The 16,089-nt window shown below is 31.8% G+C and overlaps 1 pseudogene; it reads right to left on the bottom strand.

Annotated features, from left to right (window-relative positions):
• Window positions 1–5,620: 5,620 nt before the first annotated feature.
• LOC149166688 (protein neprosin-like) lies at window positions 5,621–15,466 on the bottom strand (annotated as a pseudogene).
• Window positions 15,467–16,089: the final 623 nt, after the last annotated feature.

A 16,089-nucleotide genomic window follows, 5' to 3' on the forward strand; every position in this document is an offset into this window, starting at 1 on the left:
ATGAAATTTTACTTATTTATGATATGGTTTTATTTAATAAATTAGAATTAAATTTAAGGTTTATTATTGTTTTGTTATTAGATATTATTATATAGAGGATAATAGTTAAGAATATATGTTTCCTAATAAGAATTTAAAGGTTTAAATTCAAAGGGTTTAGAGAATGAGCTGGATTAGAGTATATACACTTTAAAAATAGATATCTTGTCTCATAAACAAGAGGTACCAATTTATTGTCCAAATTGATCAAATTAAATTATATATATATATATATATATATATATATATGTAAATCAATACATTATATATATATATATATATATATATATATATATATATATATATATATATATATATATTTTATTAAAAATATTTAGATCCTACAAATTAATTAAATAGACTTAATGGATAAGAGCCCATGTTTCTTCTTCTAAAGTCATTATAAACTCAAATAAAAAAATATAAAACGTTTATCTACAAAAATTTTAATTAAAAAAATCACTCTTTTAAAATAAATACCTTATCTTAAAAAAATATATCTTTTATAGATCCATTTAATATTTAACTTATATACGTAACTATATTATTATTGAACTTATAAAAACTTATACTAATTTTATAAAAAAATATATTTAATTTTTATAATTATTATTTTTTTTCTAAGTTAAGACTAACCTAAGTACCCACGGGGGATTTGAACCAGTGACCTTTTTATTAAAAATATTTAGATCCTACAAATTAATTAAATAGACTTAATGGATAAGAGCCCATGTTTCTTCTTCTAAAGTCATTATAAACTCAAATAAAAAAATATAAAACGTTTATCTACAAAAATTTTAATTAAAAAAATCACTCTTTTAAAATAAATACCTTATCTTAAAAAAATATATCTTTTATAGATCCATTTAATATTTAACTTATATACGTAACTATATTATTATTGAACTTATAAAAACTTATACTAATTTTATAAAAAAATATATTTAATTTTTATAATTTTTTTTTTTTTTCTAAGTTAAGACTAACCTAAGTACCCACGGGGGATTTGAACCAGTGACCTATCCCAAGGACTGCCTTAACAATGCACCCATTCACCGTCAATCCAAAGCCCCGTAGGCTTTAATTTTTATAATTATTAATAATCAAGTGTAAAATTATTCTATCTTAAAATATACTAATATTTAGATTGAAAATTATACCTACAATTATTTGTTGAAGTAGAAAAATAAGACTCGATTAAATTAAATATCTGTGAATCAATATGATATGATATTAGCTTTGATTAAGCGTTTAAAGTTTTACATATGTAAATTGAGTGATATTAGTTTTGGTCAACCTTTTAAAATGTTATAATTATAATTTGAGTGAACTTTTTTTTTTTTTCCTTTTTTCCTGAAGTGTTATTTTTATTTAACGTTTTGGTATAGTTTAGAATAATATGATACGATGTTAGTTTTCGTTATTCTTTTAGGGTGATATTATTTTTTTAACTTTTAAAGTATTATAATTATAATTTCAGTGAACTTTTTTTAACTGAAATGTTATACTTTGTTAAGGAAATTGTTTTGAAAGCAATTTAAATGGTTTTATTTTAATATATTTCTGCATTTAATATATATATATATAAAGAGATTATATCACTTTTAAAATAAACCACAATATCAATAATAAAATTTTGCCGCTTTTAATTATTAAAATATAATATTTATTTTATTTTATTACATCTCTATTTAAAAAATAAAAGATCTAATTATTAATGGAACAGGGAATTATAATTGCAAGTATGAATTAATACATTTAAATGTTTTGAATAAATTTCAGTTTGTTAATTTTCAAATGATACAAGATCCGAATGAAAAGGGATCCAAAACTAAAATGAATAAAAAGGAAACTATACCCGGCAATGTTCAGTGCGTCATTTGAAAAGAGTAAAATGGCACCTAAAGCGCATATATTGATTTAATGATTCAACTGAACCATAAAGGACATATAATTATGAACAGTTTCAGGCAAAATGCAATAATGCATGTTCGGTAAGTACAATGCAATTCATAAAAATGGGCCACTCAGCTAAGTACGATGAACTCTCCATGAATTTCGTAATAAATATTGCAAGCTGGAAATCCATGATAGGTTGCTCAAAGATTGAAGGACATTTTCATGGCGACCGTTATTATTTTGACTCTAATCTTTCCATGATAGGCAGGTAGGTAGAGCATGAATGTTACCAACATCAAAATTATTTGATACGCTGAATGCACGTGGCCATGGACTATCGGAATCATGTGAGAGAATTCGGGCAGCTTAATGACAATTAATGACAAATGTTTACCTAATCTATAGAATTCTTTTTTTAAGATTGTTTTTTTGGATTTTTAATGTTTCGAATCAATTATGATAGATATTTGGAACCAACTATATTCAACTCAATTAAATTAAATGGAGATTCATAAATTAGTTTTCAGTTATCAATATACCAATTGTGAACGCAGGCGCCGAATGGCGGAAACTGGGAGGGGTCTATCACGAGAAATTTTTCTTCTTTCTTGACGCGACAACATATATTATGGCTACTACTGTCGATCTACAATTGGATTGATATTAAACACGGATTATTATTGATATTATCAATAATAATCCATCAATTTTCCTGAAAGAATGAATTGGTCTCTACAGCAGCAGACATGCAGACATCGTGCAGACTCACTGGCGTTTTGATAAATTTCCACCCTTGTATTACAGTGGGCGGAAGACGTTTCTGTGGGCTGAGGATTTGTGGGATTCAGCCGTGCGACTGTTTTATCCAATACAATCGGCCTGTGATTATTATTAAGAGAAAGTTCAGTGGACGGCCCATTGTCATAAAGTGGTTGGAGCTCTCTGCTACAGATTTGATATGTGATCACTTGGTTCTTCCTCTTTCTACTATTTGTTTTTACGTCAATTTTTGAATGAAATACATTCCCACCATTGTAGATGCATACCAAAAAAAACGGGAACATGACATAGCCGTTTCATAAGCCCAAACACAGAATCTAACGGGAAAGTGAAAAAAGCGAGAGAGACAGAGAGAGACCTTCTTAGGGAAAATCTAACGGGAAAGTTAGAGCAGGCTGAAACTGTAAGCGCTTGATATATTTTAAAAGATACGATAAATTACTGCCGTTTTTCATTATAAGTTATAAATATAATTTTTATTTTTTATTTATATCTATTTATTTATAAAATAATGTTTTTTTGTTAGTTTAATTAGTTATTTTATTATAAAAAAACTAAGCAATAACCTAGGATGAGAAAACATTGCAATCTCTTTGTCAACCTAACAACCATGTTAACATGAGATACAAGTCTAAGGTCCATTATGAAATGACACGATGTTTGTACTAGATACGTAAAATTTATTTAGAAGTTAGTAAACCTAACAACCATGTTCACATGAAATACAAGTCTAAGGTCCATTATGAAACGAGACGATGCATCTACTAGATATGTAAAATTTATTTAAAGGTTAGTAAACCGAACAACCATGTTAACATGAAATACAAGACTAAGGTCCATTATGAAACGAGACGATGTACCTATTAGATACGTAAAATTTATTTAAAAGTTTGTAAGGAAATCAAAACCATCAATTTCTTCTAACATAGCAAACTCATAAAAACTAGGGAAACAAAAAAAACGGTTAATTAGACATGGTGCATTGGCATTAGTTTTGCAAAGCAGTGGGGTTATCAAGAATGTCGAAAGAAATGTCCATGGGATTGTTTTCACTACACAACCCAATTTTAGAAGCCAATGTCCCAAGCTTTTTTTAGCAAACCACTTACATAGGGAAAGAAGAATGTGTCCCTTCTTAACCGTGTCTACATGCACAGGTATCTCAAGTCTCTTTGTCTATTAGCCAGCGAAAGCATGTGCGGTCATTAACTTCATAGGTTAATAAAGCTCCAAGGTATTGAAATGGTTGATATTGCAACTTTGAATGGTACCCGCATCCAAATTACATACAAGAACATAAGCTTCACTCTCCTTATTAGCCCTGCCATCGCGCAATGGCATGGGACTATAGTAATCGATAAAGTGAGGCTAAACATTTGTTCAACCACTTGTTCATCTTCCCCACCACGTATAAACTTCATTTAAACAAAGTTTTTAGGCACAAATGATTTCACCATCTTATTTGGCCTCTTCCCGAGGCTGACCATATATTATTTGCATTTTTTGGTTGTATGTTCATAGTGTAGATAAATGTTAATAGACTAATGTTAACATTAATCTACAGTTTTAAATTCTAAGTTAACAAAGCTTATACTTGTTATTCTCATTGCCACTGCATCCCACTGCCACCTGCACAACCTTCCCATTACCATTACCACCTGCACATTATTCCCACTGCCACCTGCACAACCTTCCCATTACCACTACCACCTGCACATTATTCCCACTGCCACTGCATCCCACTACGACTTGGACACCTATGCAAATTTCGTGTGTTCAATGGCCTTCACTTCCATGGAAAAATCTAATGGCCTTCACTTTTCAATCTCCCATATTTGTGTTAGCTTTTTCTTTCGTTGCAGGGGCATTGGTTTCCCATAAGAAGGTGCTACCTTCGGGAAGCTAATCTGAAGCAGGCCCCATTCAATTACACTTGTTCCTGTCATAGCCTAGCCTACCTAACAGAACACTTGTTTCTATCATAGCCTACCTAACAGAACGCACAACGGACAAACCTGCAATACTAAGCAGCCAGCGGGGAGGATGACACTATTGGAAAATAAAGTCTGGCGAAAATGTCGCAAGCACAAAGCATGGTAGGCATGCATTGGGAGCATGGGAAAATCCTTTGTTTACGAGAGGAGCTGAGCCTGGACGGTGAAAGAGCCAGGAGAGGTTGGGTAATTTACCAACCACGATGGTATGGACTTACTACGTTAGGTACCATAGCCTCTACTACTGGTGGTGCTTCTAAAGCCATTGTTCCAAATTCAAGCCACATAAAATATTATCTAGATATTGTTAAAATGCTATGAATTTATCTATTTCTGTATCCTAGTCTTGAATTTGAATTTTTGCATCACAAGATTTAAAGCTACAGGTGAGATATATACAATCCACACCTCTGCATTTCACAAATACTAGTAAATATCTTCGACATAAGTAGTACACATTTGAGGGTTTGTGTGGTCTTTGTGTATGTTTGCTTGCTTCGAACAGCTTTGTGAATTGGAGCTTTCCCCCTATTTTTCCTTTGAAGGTACACATGATGAATGACCAAGTTAAATATTGACAACAAAAAAAAGATTTATCATATAGGTATTGCTACAAGGAGTTTTGAGTTTATGTTTCAAATCTCATACTCTACCTTTTAATGATCGTTGCTCTATTAATTTTGCACAAAAGGCTTTTGACATTCCAAATGATTAGAACTATGATTAGCAAGAGGATTCGATTCCGGATGAATTTCATCTTTAACTGTTTTGGTTGAAGTTCTTGCCTCTTTATTCACACTATGCTCCCTCCCTTTAATGCTAGGATTGTTGAATGATATTATACAGATGTGGTTCCTCTTTATTGGAAAGGAGAAACTAAAGTTGGTGCCGAGTGTCCATCATAATTTCTAGGGACAACGTGAGTTACTACTAGGTACACCAAAATAAAAATGATTATTCCAATCAATATTGTAGTGATTTTGTATATTCTAACAGTTAGTATGCTCAGCTAAAGTAAGCATGGAATTAACACATCTAAAGCTATTACCGTTGTCCACAATTTCCAAATTCCGAAAATAGCTTGCTTTGTCAAATCCTTCTTCTACAAAATGACCACTCCCCATTTGAGTTGAAGTGTGTTCTCCTCCTTCCTTTGTGTTCACAATCTATCCTCCCCATTCAATCATGCTTACATGACCTACAAGATGAGTGAAGAGTTCAGAAGGCTAGTACCCCACCAATGTGTTGTCTACAAAATCCATCAACCAGTTGCCCTCTTTAGGATCCTACCACAAACTCCATGTTACTAAGAAGAAGCAAAAATATCAGCAAAAAATATAATACAAAAGTTATAGGATACTAGATATCTGAAATAGATATGTTACAATCTTTAATCTAATTTGATCATTGATACCATTTTACAAGTGATCAATCCATACAATTTTCAAAATATAATTGGGTTTTGGACAGTTTGATGGTGCATAGGAAAATACTGCTCACCTTCTAGATAAGAATGGTGATATCATATTATGTGCCATCGAACTCAGAAACCGGGAATATGGAAGCTCCTATTGCAATCCTGTTATTGGTTTGCACAAAACCAGAGCATAGAAGATTGTAGCACCCAGTATCCTGATAGGAATCACTCTGGAAGATACATTATGTTTCATAAAAAATAGTCCTCCAACTTTGGATTACTGAAAATAGCAGAGAAGGAAAAAGAAATGAACATATGCCCATAATCTAAGTAAAACTAATACGGACCATCCAATAGCTAAAAGGCCGAGGCCTTGTGTCTCCATAAAGCTCATGGCTGACTTGACTAGGAAAATAATGGTATGAGACCTCTCGTAAATACCATAAATCAAAAGAAAATAATAATTTTTTGCATAACACAGAATGGAATGAAAACCTACTTGTCAGCCTGCTTCAATGTTGTTGAGATCCAAACCATCGAATGATCCTGAAAGAACCCAAAGCTGGGATAGACTAAACTCGTTGAGTGCCTTGATTCGTGGTGCCCATACATTGATAGTTGCCTTTGCACCATAGTAATCTTCTCCCTAAACATAGCCTATTTCATGCTGCCATTGAATACATGAGAAGGAACACTCAAAGTAAAAAAAGTTTGCAGTGAAAGTCTTGCAAATATTATAAGAGTTTGAAGGCAAGAAATGCAGTTGGTGAAATTCCAGGCACAAGTCGCAGTTTGTCCGGGAAGGGGTAGAAACCAAATCTGTAGAGAGGTCTTTAGTTGTATAATTAGAGAACAAGGATTTCCCAATGTTGCAACTCTTACCACCAAGAAACATGAAACTACAGACACTTGTAAGTGACCCATGTAATCCATGCAAGTATGTTGTCGTGTTGCAATCTGAGCAATAATTGAATTAATAGCAATAATTAAAAATTAATTCAAGACTTTTATAAATCGTTTAATTAGAATGACACTTTTAAACTATTCTTTTCGCTAAGTGTATAGTTGACATATTCAACGTATTAGCCAATCTTAATTTTGGTTTATAAAGCATGGTTTCTTGGCAAAACAGTATGTTACATTTCATGGCCAGGTTCTGCCATATGTCTCAGTTAAATGGGCATTTTCATCTAACTATTACTGCACTCTATAGTCTATACTGCTATATTCAACCTAATAAATGTTAATTAACCCACATTGATCGTGAATCGACAAGCAAGTTCACTGTTTCACTTGATTCAAATTTGTTCACCTATGCCATCATATTCTTGTTGTTTGATTTATGGAGGAGGAAAACCTAGAGTAGGCTTCCTAAAGGACATTTACCTTGGCACGCGAGTGAGGAACTTGCTGATGTGGAGCTCCTGATTCTTGATTCTATCCTCATTAATAGCTCTTGATTCCAAGTTCATTTACTGAGTATAATAGTACTTAATCAAGGTAATATTAATGCAGAGCTCTCTCATATTGCCCACGAGAGCAGAAAGAGTCGTCTTGTACTTTTCTAGGTTAATATATCCATGTTATTATGACTAAGCTTACCCGCTTAGCAAGCTTAGAAATAATATTGTCGACCAGGGTTAACCTGATTTCTAGTAGTTATTTGTAATTACTATGTAATCCTTATAGCCTACCTTATACTACTAGGCTTACATATAGTATTGATTCAATTACTAGTGACAGTGCATTTACTACTTATTTCTACCCGTAGATACTATTAATTACAGGTGTTCAAGGCATAACATGGTAAACCATTACAAAGATATTAGACATGAGACTAACATAGAGTCAAATTCCATATTAGCCTAACATATCCTAACAGAGTAGTACATGTTAAGCTTGCTAAGAGTAATAATCTAGATTTTTTCTACTCTGGACTAGGCCTTCTATTTCCAAATTAATTACTATGTAACCTTTCCATACATGTGGATTATGCAATATCGTCTTGTTTAATTTGACGTATGTGTTTAAACATGCTCAGTAAGTATTACTAGTAATTCATTGTCATTTATGCTCCACATTAGCTGAATACATTATTCCAGTAATAGGTGACTAAGCTCATACAATGATTGACAGGTCTTGCATGCCTACTATTTCCATTTCCTTGCTCAAGGCAGGGGCTAACTGCTATGCAACCTCTCTTGTTAATGAATGAAACTATCTAATATTTAATTTCATCTTTAATTATCTCCAATTTATTTTTAGCTACTAGAGTGACCTCTCCATGAAATAGCTAATAGGCCTATCTAGATTCAAATTTCACCTTGGTCCATTGTATGGGAAGGTGGCCATGTGACCTACTACAAGCCACTTAAGATAAAGCAATGCATGCAAAAATAAAAGAACAAAAAAAAAACCCATAAAAGTCAAGACAAGAAGCATGGCTGACAATTAATTCTAAATGATAATCCAACACAATAACCGTTGATCAGGTTACAACTGGTGACCACACCTTTACACTAGTGCCAAAAATATCGAACTAAATAGAAAATGATCTCAATGCCATTACAATGAAAAAATACTAAACTAAATAGAGAATTATATCAATGCCATTGCAATTAAAGAATCAAGGCAAAGAGTGTAATTACCAGAATGAAGAGCCTAAATCACATCTTAATATGAAGTCTAGACGAAAGGTGGCGCAATCACCCACTTCTTCTTTTAAGAATTCCTCCATCACCAAATTCACAAATTCGAACTTATAATTATATAAGATAATTCGATTTATATTAAATTCTTAAATATACTTTCATATATATATATATATATATATATATATACATTTTCTTTCTTGAAACAAAATGAAAACAATAAAGGTTAACCCAACCAAAAAACCATACATAAATTAAACTTTTTAGTGAAACAATACATATTTATAATTTATAATATTTAACACTATTAATATTATCTAATATAATGAAAAATAGCCTCAATCATCACTTCTGGGGCTTGCACCCGCTAACCAAGACTTCCCAGGGGAGGTCACCCATCCCAGATCGCCTTTGGCTCAATTGTGCTTAACTGTGGAGTTTTCCCCACAATCAAGCCCACATAGCTTGCTACCCCCATTTGCAAAACCTTAGCAAGTGTTGTGCCTTATGAACCATTCAAGTAGAGTTCACTTCACTCTTTTGAATTTAAGCATTGAGGGGTTTTCGTAATGCATTATATTAGATATCAATTTTTTGGGGATTCAACGGCATTAAGTAAGTCATTCATCCCTGACCATTTCCATGAGAGGTAGTTGTAACTGACTAATTTCTCTTCACTCTTTTGAATTTAAGTATTGAGGGTTTTTCAAAGTGCATTATATTAGATATCATTTTTTTGGGATTCAACTACGTTAAGTAATTCATTCATCTATGACCGTTTCCATGATAGATAGTCGTAACTGACTAATTTCTCATGATTTTTGAATAGTTCACTTAGCACTCATTGCATCAGGTGATGCTCACAGGGGTGAAGAAATGGGATTGAAACTAGTGAAATGAATCAGATAGCATCAATCATCACTTCTAGGGCTTGCACTCGGTAATGAGGACTTCCTAGGAGGTCACCCATCTGAGATTGCCTGTGGCTCAAACATGCTTAACTGTGGAGTTTTCTCCACAATCAAGCCCACTTAGCTTGCTACCCCATTTTCAAAATATTAGCAATTATTGTGCCTTATGAACCATTCAAGTAGAGTTCCCTTCACTCTTTTGAATTTAAGTATTGAGGGGTTTTCACTGTTTCACTTGATTCAAATTCATTCACCTACGCCATCATATTCTTGTTGTTTGATTTGTGGAGGAGGAAAACCTAGAGTAGGCTTCCTACAGGACATTTACCTTGGCACGTGAGTGATGAACTCGTTGATGTGGAGCTCTCGATTCTTGATTCTATCCTCATTAATATCTCTTGATTCCAAGTTCATTTACTGAGGATAATAGTACTTAATCAAGGTAACATTAATGCAAAGCTCTCTCATATTACCCGTGAGAGGAGAAAGAGTCGACTTGTACTTTTCTAGGTTAATATATCCATGTTATTATGACTAAGCTTACCTACTTAGCAAGCTTAGAAATAATATTGTCGACCAGGGTTAACCTAATTTCTAGTAGTCATTTGTAATTACTATGTAATCCTTATAACTTACCTTGTACTACTAGGCTTACATCTAGTATTAATTCAGTGACTAGTGACAACGCATTTACTACTTGTTTCTACCCATGGATACTATTAATTACAGGTTTTCAAGGCATAACATGGTAAACCATTACAAAGATATTAGATGTTAGCCTAACATAGAGTCAAAGTCCATGTTAGCCTAACATAGCCTAACAGAGTAGTACATGTTAAGCTTGCTAAGAGTAATAATCTAGATTTTTTTCTACTCTGGACAAGGCCTTCTAATTCCAGATTAATTATTATATAACCTTTCCATACATGTGGATTTTGTAATATCGTCCTTCTTAATTTGACGTATGTGTTTCAACATGCTCAGGAAGTATTACTAGTAATTCATTGTCATTTATGTTCCACATTAGTTGAATATGTTATTCCAGTAATAGGTGACTAAGCTTGTACAATGATTGAGAGGCCTTGCATGACTACTATTTCCATTTCCTTGCTCAAGGCATAGGCTAATTGCTATGCAGCCTCTCTTATTGATGAATGAAACTCTTTAATATTTAATATCATCTTTAATCATCTCCAATTTCTTTTTAGCTACTAGAGTGACCTCTTCATGAAATAGCTAATAGACCTATCCAGATTCAAATTCTGCCTTGATCCATTGTATGGGAAGGTGGCCATGTGACCTACTGCAAGCCACTTAAGACAAAGCAATGCATGCAAAAATAAAAGAATACCAAAAAAAACCCCATAAAAGTCAAGACAAGAAACATGGCTGACAATCAATTCTAAATAATAATCCAACACAATAACCATTCATCAGGTTACAACTGGTGACCACACCTTTATACTAGTGCCAAAAATACCAAACTAAATACAAAATGATCTCAATGCCATTACAACTAAAAAATACTAACCTAAATAGAAAATGATATCAATGTCATTGCAATTAAAGAATCAAGGTAAATAGTGTAATTACCATAATGAAGAGCCTAAATCACATTTTAATATTGAAGTCTAGACAAAAGGTGGTGCAATCGCCACTTCTTCTTTGATGAATTCCTCCATCACCAAATTCACAAATTCAAACTTATAATTATATAAGATAATTTCATTTATATTAAATTCTTAAACATACTTTCATTCATATATATATACATTTTCTTAAAACAAAATGAAAACAATAAAGGTTAACCCAACCAAAAAACCATATATAAATCAATTTTTTTAGTGAAACAATACATATTTCTAATTTATAATATTTAACACTCTGAATATTATCTAATATAATGAAACATAGCCTCAATCATCGCTTTTGGGGCTTGCACCCGGTAACTAGGACTTCCTAGGGGAGGTTACCCATCCTAGATCGCCTTTGGGTCAAGGGTGCTTAACTGTGGAGTTTTCCCCACAATCAAGCCCACATAGCTTGCTACCCCCATTTGCAAAACCTTAGCAAGTGTTGTGCCTTATGAACCATTCAAGTAGAGTTCACTTCACTCTTTTGAATTTAAGTATTGAGGGGTTTTCGCAGTGCATTATATTAGATATCAATTTTTTTGGGATTCAACTGCGTTAAGTAAGTCATTCATCTCTAACCATTTCCATGAGAGATAGTTGCAACTGAATAATTTCTCTTCACTCTTTTGAATTTAAGTATTGAGGGGTTTTCGAAGTGCATTATATTAGATATCATCGTTTCTGGGATTCAATTCCGTTGAGTAATTCATTCATCTATGACCATTTCCATGAGAGGTAGTTGTAATTGACTAATTTCGCATGATTTTTGAATAGTTCACTTAGCACTCGTTGCATCAGGTGATGCTCATAGGGGTGAAGAAATGGGATTGAAACTAGTGAAATGAATTAGATAGCATCAATCATCACTTTGAGGGCTTGCACCCAGTAACGAGGACTTTCTAGGAGGTCACCCATCCCAGATCGCTTGTGGCTCAAACATGCTTAACTATGGAGTTTTCCCTACAATCAAGCCCACTTAGCTTGCTACCCGATTTGCAAAATCTTAGCAAGTATTGTGCCTTACAAACCGTTCAAGTAGAGTCCCCTTCAATCTTTTGAATTTAAGTATTGAGGGGTTTTCACAGTGCATTACATTAGATATCATTTTGTTTGGGATTCAACTGCATTAAGTAAGTCATTCATCTATGACCATTTCCATTGGAGGTAGTAATAACTGACTAATTTCTCATGATTTTTCAATAGTTCACTTAGCACTCATTCCATCAAGTGATGTTGAGAGGGGTGAATAAATGAGATTGAAACTAGTAACATGAATCAAATAGCATTAATCATCACTTCTAGAGCTTGCACCTGGTAACCAAGACTTTCTGAAAAATCACAGATCCCAAAACTTCCCAAAAATTTGTTTCTTAATTTATAAAATATTTTTATAAAATTTTTGTAAAGTTTACAATAATCGAGAGAAGAGGAGCCCGTCCCGAAGCCCACAAAGGAACATTTGAGCAATGCAGTCTTCTTAGGTATATAACATTAACATTCAAAACCGTGTTATTGAGTATATTACATTTCACGGTATTTTATTTTTTTAATCTTTTAAATATGAAAATAATTAATTTTAATATAACATAAAATTTTATTATTTGTCAGTAAGTCGATCTTAAAATATTATCCTTTAACAAAATTACGGGTAATTTTTTATAGTTTATTTTAAAATAAACTACCACAAAACTTTTTCGCCCAACACTTTTATACTATAAAATTTAAATAATTAATGTTTGCTATAAAATATCAATAACTAATATAAAATATAAGTGATAATATGGCATTTGTTTGTTTAACCTAGGTAGTTCTTAAAACTGTCCTGATAATGGATCCCGGTTGGGATTCGAAACGTTAGCAGAAAATCGTTCTTACTGTGGATTCTCCTGTGACTAAGTCGAAAGTTCTTAAAACTGTTTTAATATTTTTTAATACGTTAAAATTATTTTTGCATTTAAACTTATTTTTAACCCATAAAAAAAAATAATTTTATAAAATATATATATTTAAAGTGTTTTTGTTATTGAAAAGTTATAAGCTTAATTGTCTTAACAATTTCAGGATTACGTTCTATAATTAAATAAAAAAAATAATCCCTTCAAAAATCCATAAACCACATAAAAAATAAAAATAACTAAATAATATTATAATTTTAAAATTATTAATTATATATATATATATATATATATATTCCAGAATTTGTACATTATACCTTAAATATTATTGGAAAGGACAAAAGGCGAAAGGTAAGGAACTTCCCATATATATATATATATTTAAAATTAAATTTGAAGATAGTATAGGTTCATATTTGATTTCGATTTTTAACTGATAGGGGATATCTACTTTATTATATTATAATGCTTAATATTTCGATTTAGTAGAAATAAAACAAAATAAAATTAATTAAAAAAAAAAAAAACAAAAAACAAAAAAACAAAAAAATAGTTTGGTATGATAGAGATGTTAATGTTATGTTTAACATTTTTGGGTTCCAATTCATGATTTTTTTTTGGTATTTTTCTCTAATATTTTCTATTGACAAGCTAATAATTGAACCAATCTAAATTCATTTTAACTTCAGATCGATCAAAGCCTAAGGGGGATCAATCTCTTTTCACAATAAAAGAAAATTGCACTTCTAGAGAAAAGCTTGATCCCTCGTGATATTAGTAGATCCTGATTTAAGTGGATCTAAAGTTATATATATATATATATATATATATATATATATATATATATATATATATATACTTACAACAAGAAAACGTATTATAATTAATTTAAGATTATATATTTTAATTACATAATTGTTTAATTTAATATAAATTTATTATTTCTTTTAAATTGTTTGTGATTTATATTGTTTTTAATAAAAGGTAGAATATATCTTACTTATGGTTAGTGATTGCTAATGGAAAAAACACACGAGTAGCATAAGTATTTGGCTTTGGGTTAGATAATAAAACCAAAATTGATGACATAGTTGTATAAATTAAAAATCTTAAGAGTCTAAAGACATATTAGGGCTACTATGCTTGCTGCTAAGCTGGTATTATGGCTTCTAGGCTTGCCACTATAGTGGATACTTTCTTGATTCTATTTAAAAACGAAGAATAGGAAACAAAAACATGAACACTTCACATGGTAGGGAGTTTATCCAAAACATGAACCTTCACATGGTACGGAGTTTATTTGGATAGGGGTTAGGGTCAGGGTCATCTTTGTTTTTCCTAAAGCTAAAGACTCCAAATCAATTAACTTCTTCACCATTAGAGACACCTGAGTATTAAAATTCTTGAGTTGGCACTGCAATTCATCAATGTATTGGAGAATCTCATGTTATCCTACATCTCCGTTAATGGCTTTCCCAATATTATTTTGATCTTACAATATATATCAATGACCTTGAGAAAGTGGGTGCACTTGATATGAGTGTATCCTATCTCTTGAATTCATTGTTCAATCACTTGTTCCATGTCTACATCGAGGATGAAACAACAATCTACCTAGCTTCATGCTTAGCAATGTGTATTTGTAGTCGGATTACTTAGGGAGTGTTCTTCCAAATTGAAATTGCATACGTTTTCGCACTTGTATGTACTGTAGAGAATTTCTATTGTCTCATTCCTTGTCATTCACTATTGCCAGAGGAGTGCCTAGACCTCAACATTTTGTCCTAGAGAAGGATGCCAAACAAAAGACAGGCAAAGGGATTGGAGAAAGTGGCAAATGAACGGATATTTGATGATCATATATGTCGAGAATTAGAAAACAATAAGATATGGCTACATGTGGATAAAGGCAATTCTATTTGGGAGGAAGAATCGGAAGACTTGGGAATGTTGTCGAGAATTAGAAAACAATAAGATATGGCTACATGTGGATAAAGGCAATTCTATTTGGGAGGAAGAATCGGAAGACTTGGGAATGTTGAGGAGAGGAGCCTTCCCTGGGAGAATTCAATCAAGTATGAAAAATGGAAAGGCTAAGCACTTGTAAAAACAACAAAAGTTTGAAGCAAGGGAAAAAAAATGCAAGAACGAATGAAGAAACTCTCTAATGAAAAATTGTTAAATAAACCCACCCAATCCTCCTCCATGGTCTTCACCATTTGTAAGGATTTTCGTAGATGAGCCATTACGCAATGATGAATTTGAGCAGGAAGAAATTATTTTGTTATGAATGAGGTTGTTAATGAAACTATACAAAAAATTGGGATGCATGTATGTCTAAATCACTCTAATGTTAGGCGTAGGACCGATCACTTACTCAAGGAAGCTGGTAATGGTTGGATATCATTGTTGGAAGGTTGTCATTGTAGGACACCAACCACAGGGAATTTAATATAAAATTATTTTATTTTATTGGTTTAGGTCACAGGGATTTGAATCTTATTTCATGTCTTACATAATACTTTATAATATGGTGATCACCAATTTAAATACTTCTTAAGAAGATAATTTAATATAAGATTATTAAAAAAATAAATATATATATATATATATATATATATATATATATAATTAAATTTTTGATACTAAAAAAATTAATATTATTTTTTTTATATATTTTTAAGATTAAATTACATTAAAATATTATTAAATTTAAAAACGAGTTGTCTTTAGTAAGACATTTCAAAAGTTTTTCTAGTGGGATTTTCGAGCCTAATTGACATTTTGGAAGTTTTTCCAGTTTAATTTCTCTAAAATCTAGTAGGAATTTATTGAAATCACAATCTTGATGGGTAACCCCTACACAATT

The sequence above is a fragment of the Pinus tabuliformis genome, chromosome 5_1 (assembly GCF_031772625.1).
Source record: "Pinus tabuliformis cultivar Carrire ecotype Pingquan chromosome 5_1, CPIR1, whole genome shotgun sequence".
In the NCBI taxonomy this organism is placed as follows: Eukaryota; Viridiplantae; Streptophyta; class Pinopsida; order Pinales; family Pinaceae; genus Pinus; species Pinus tabuliformis.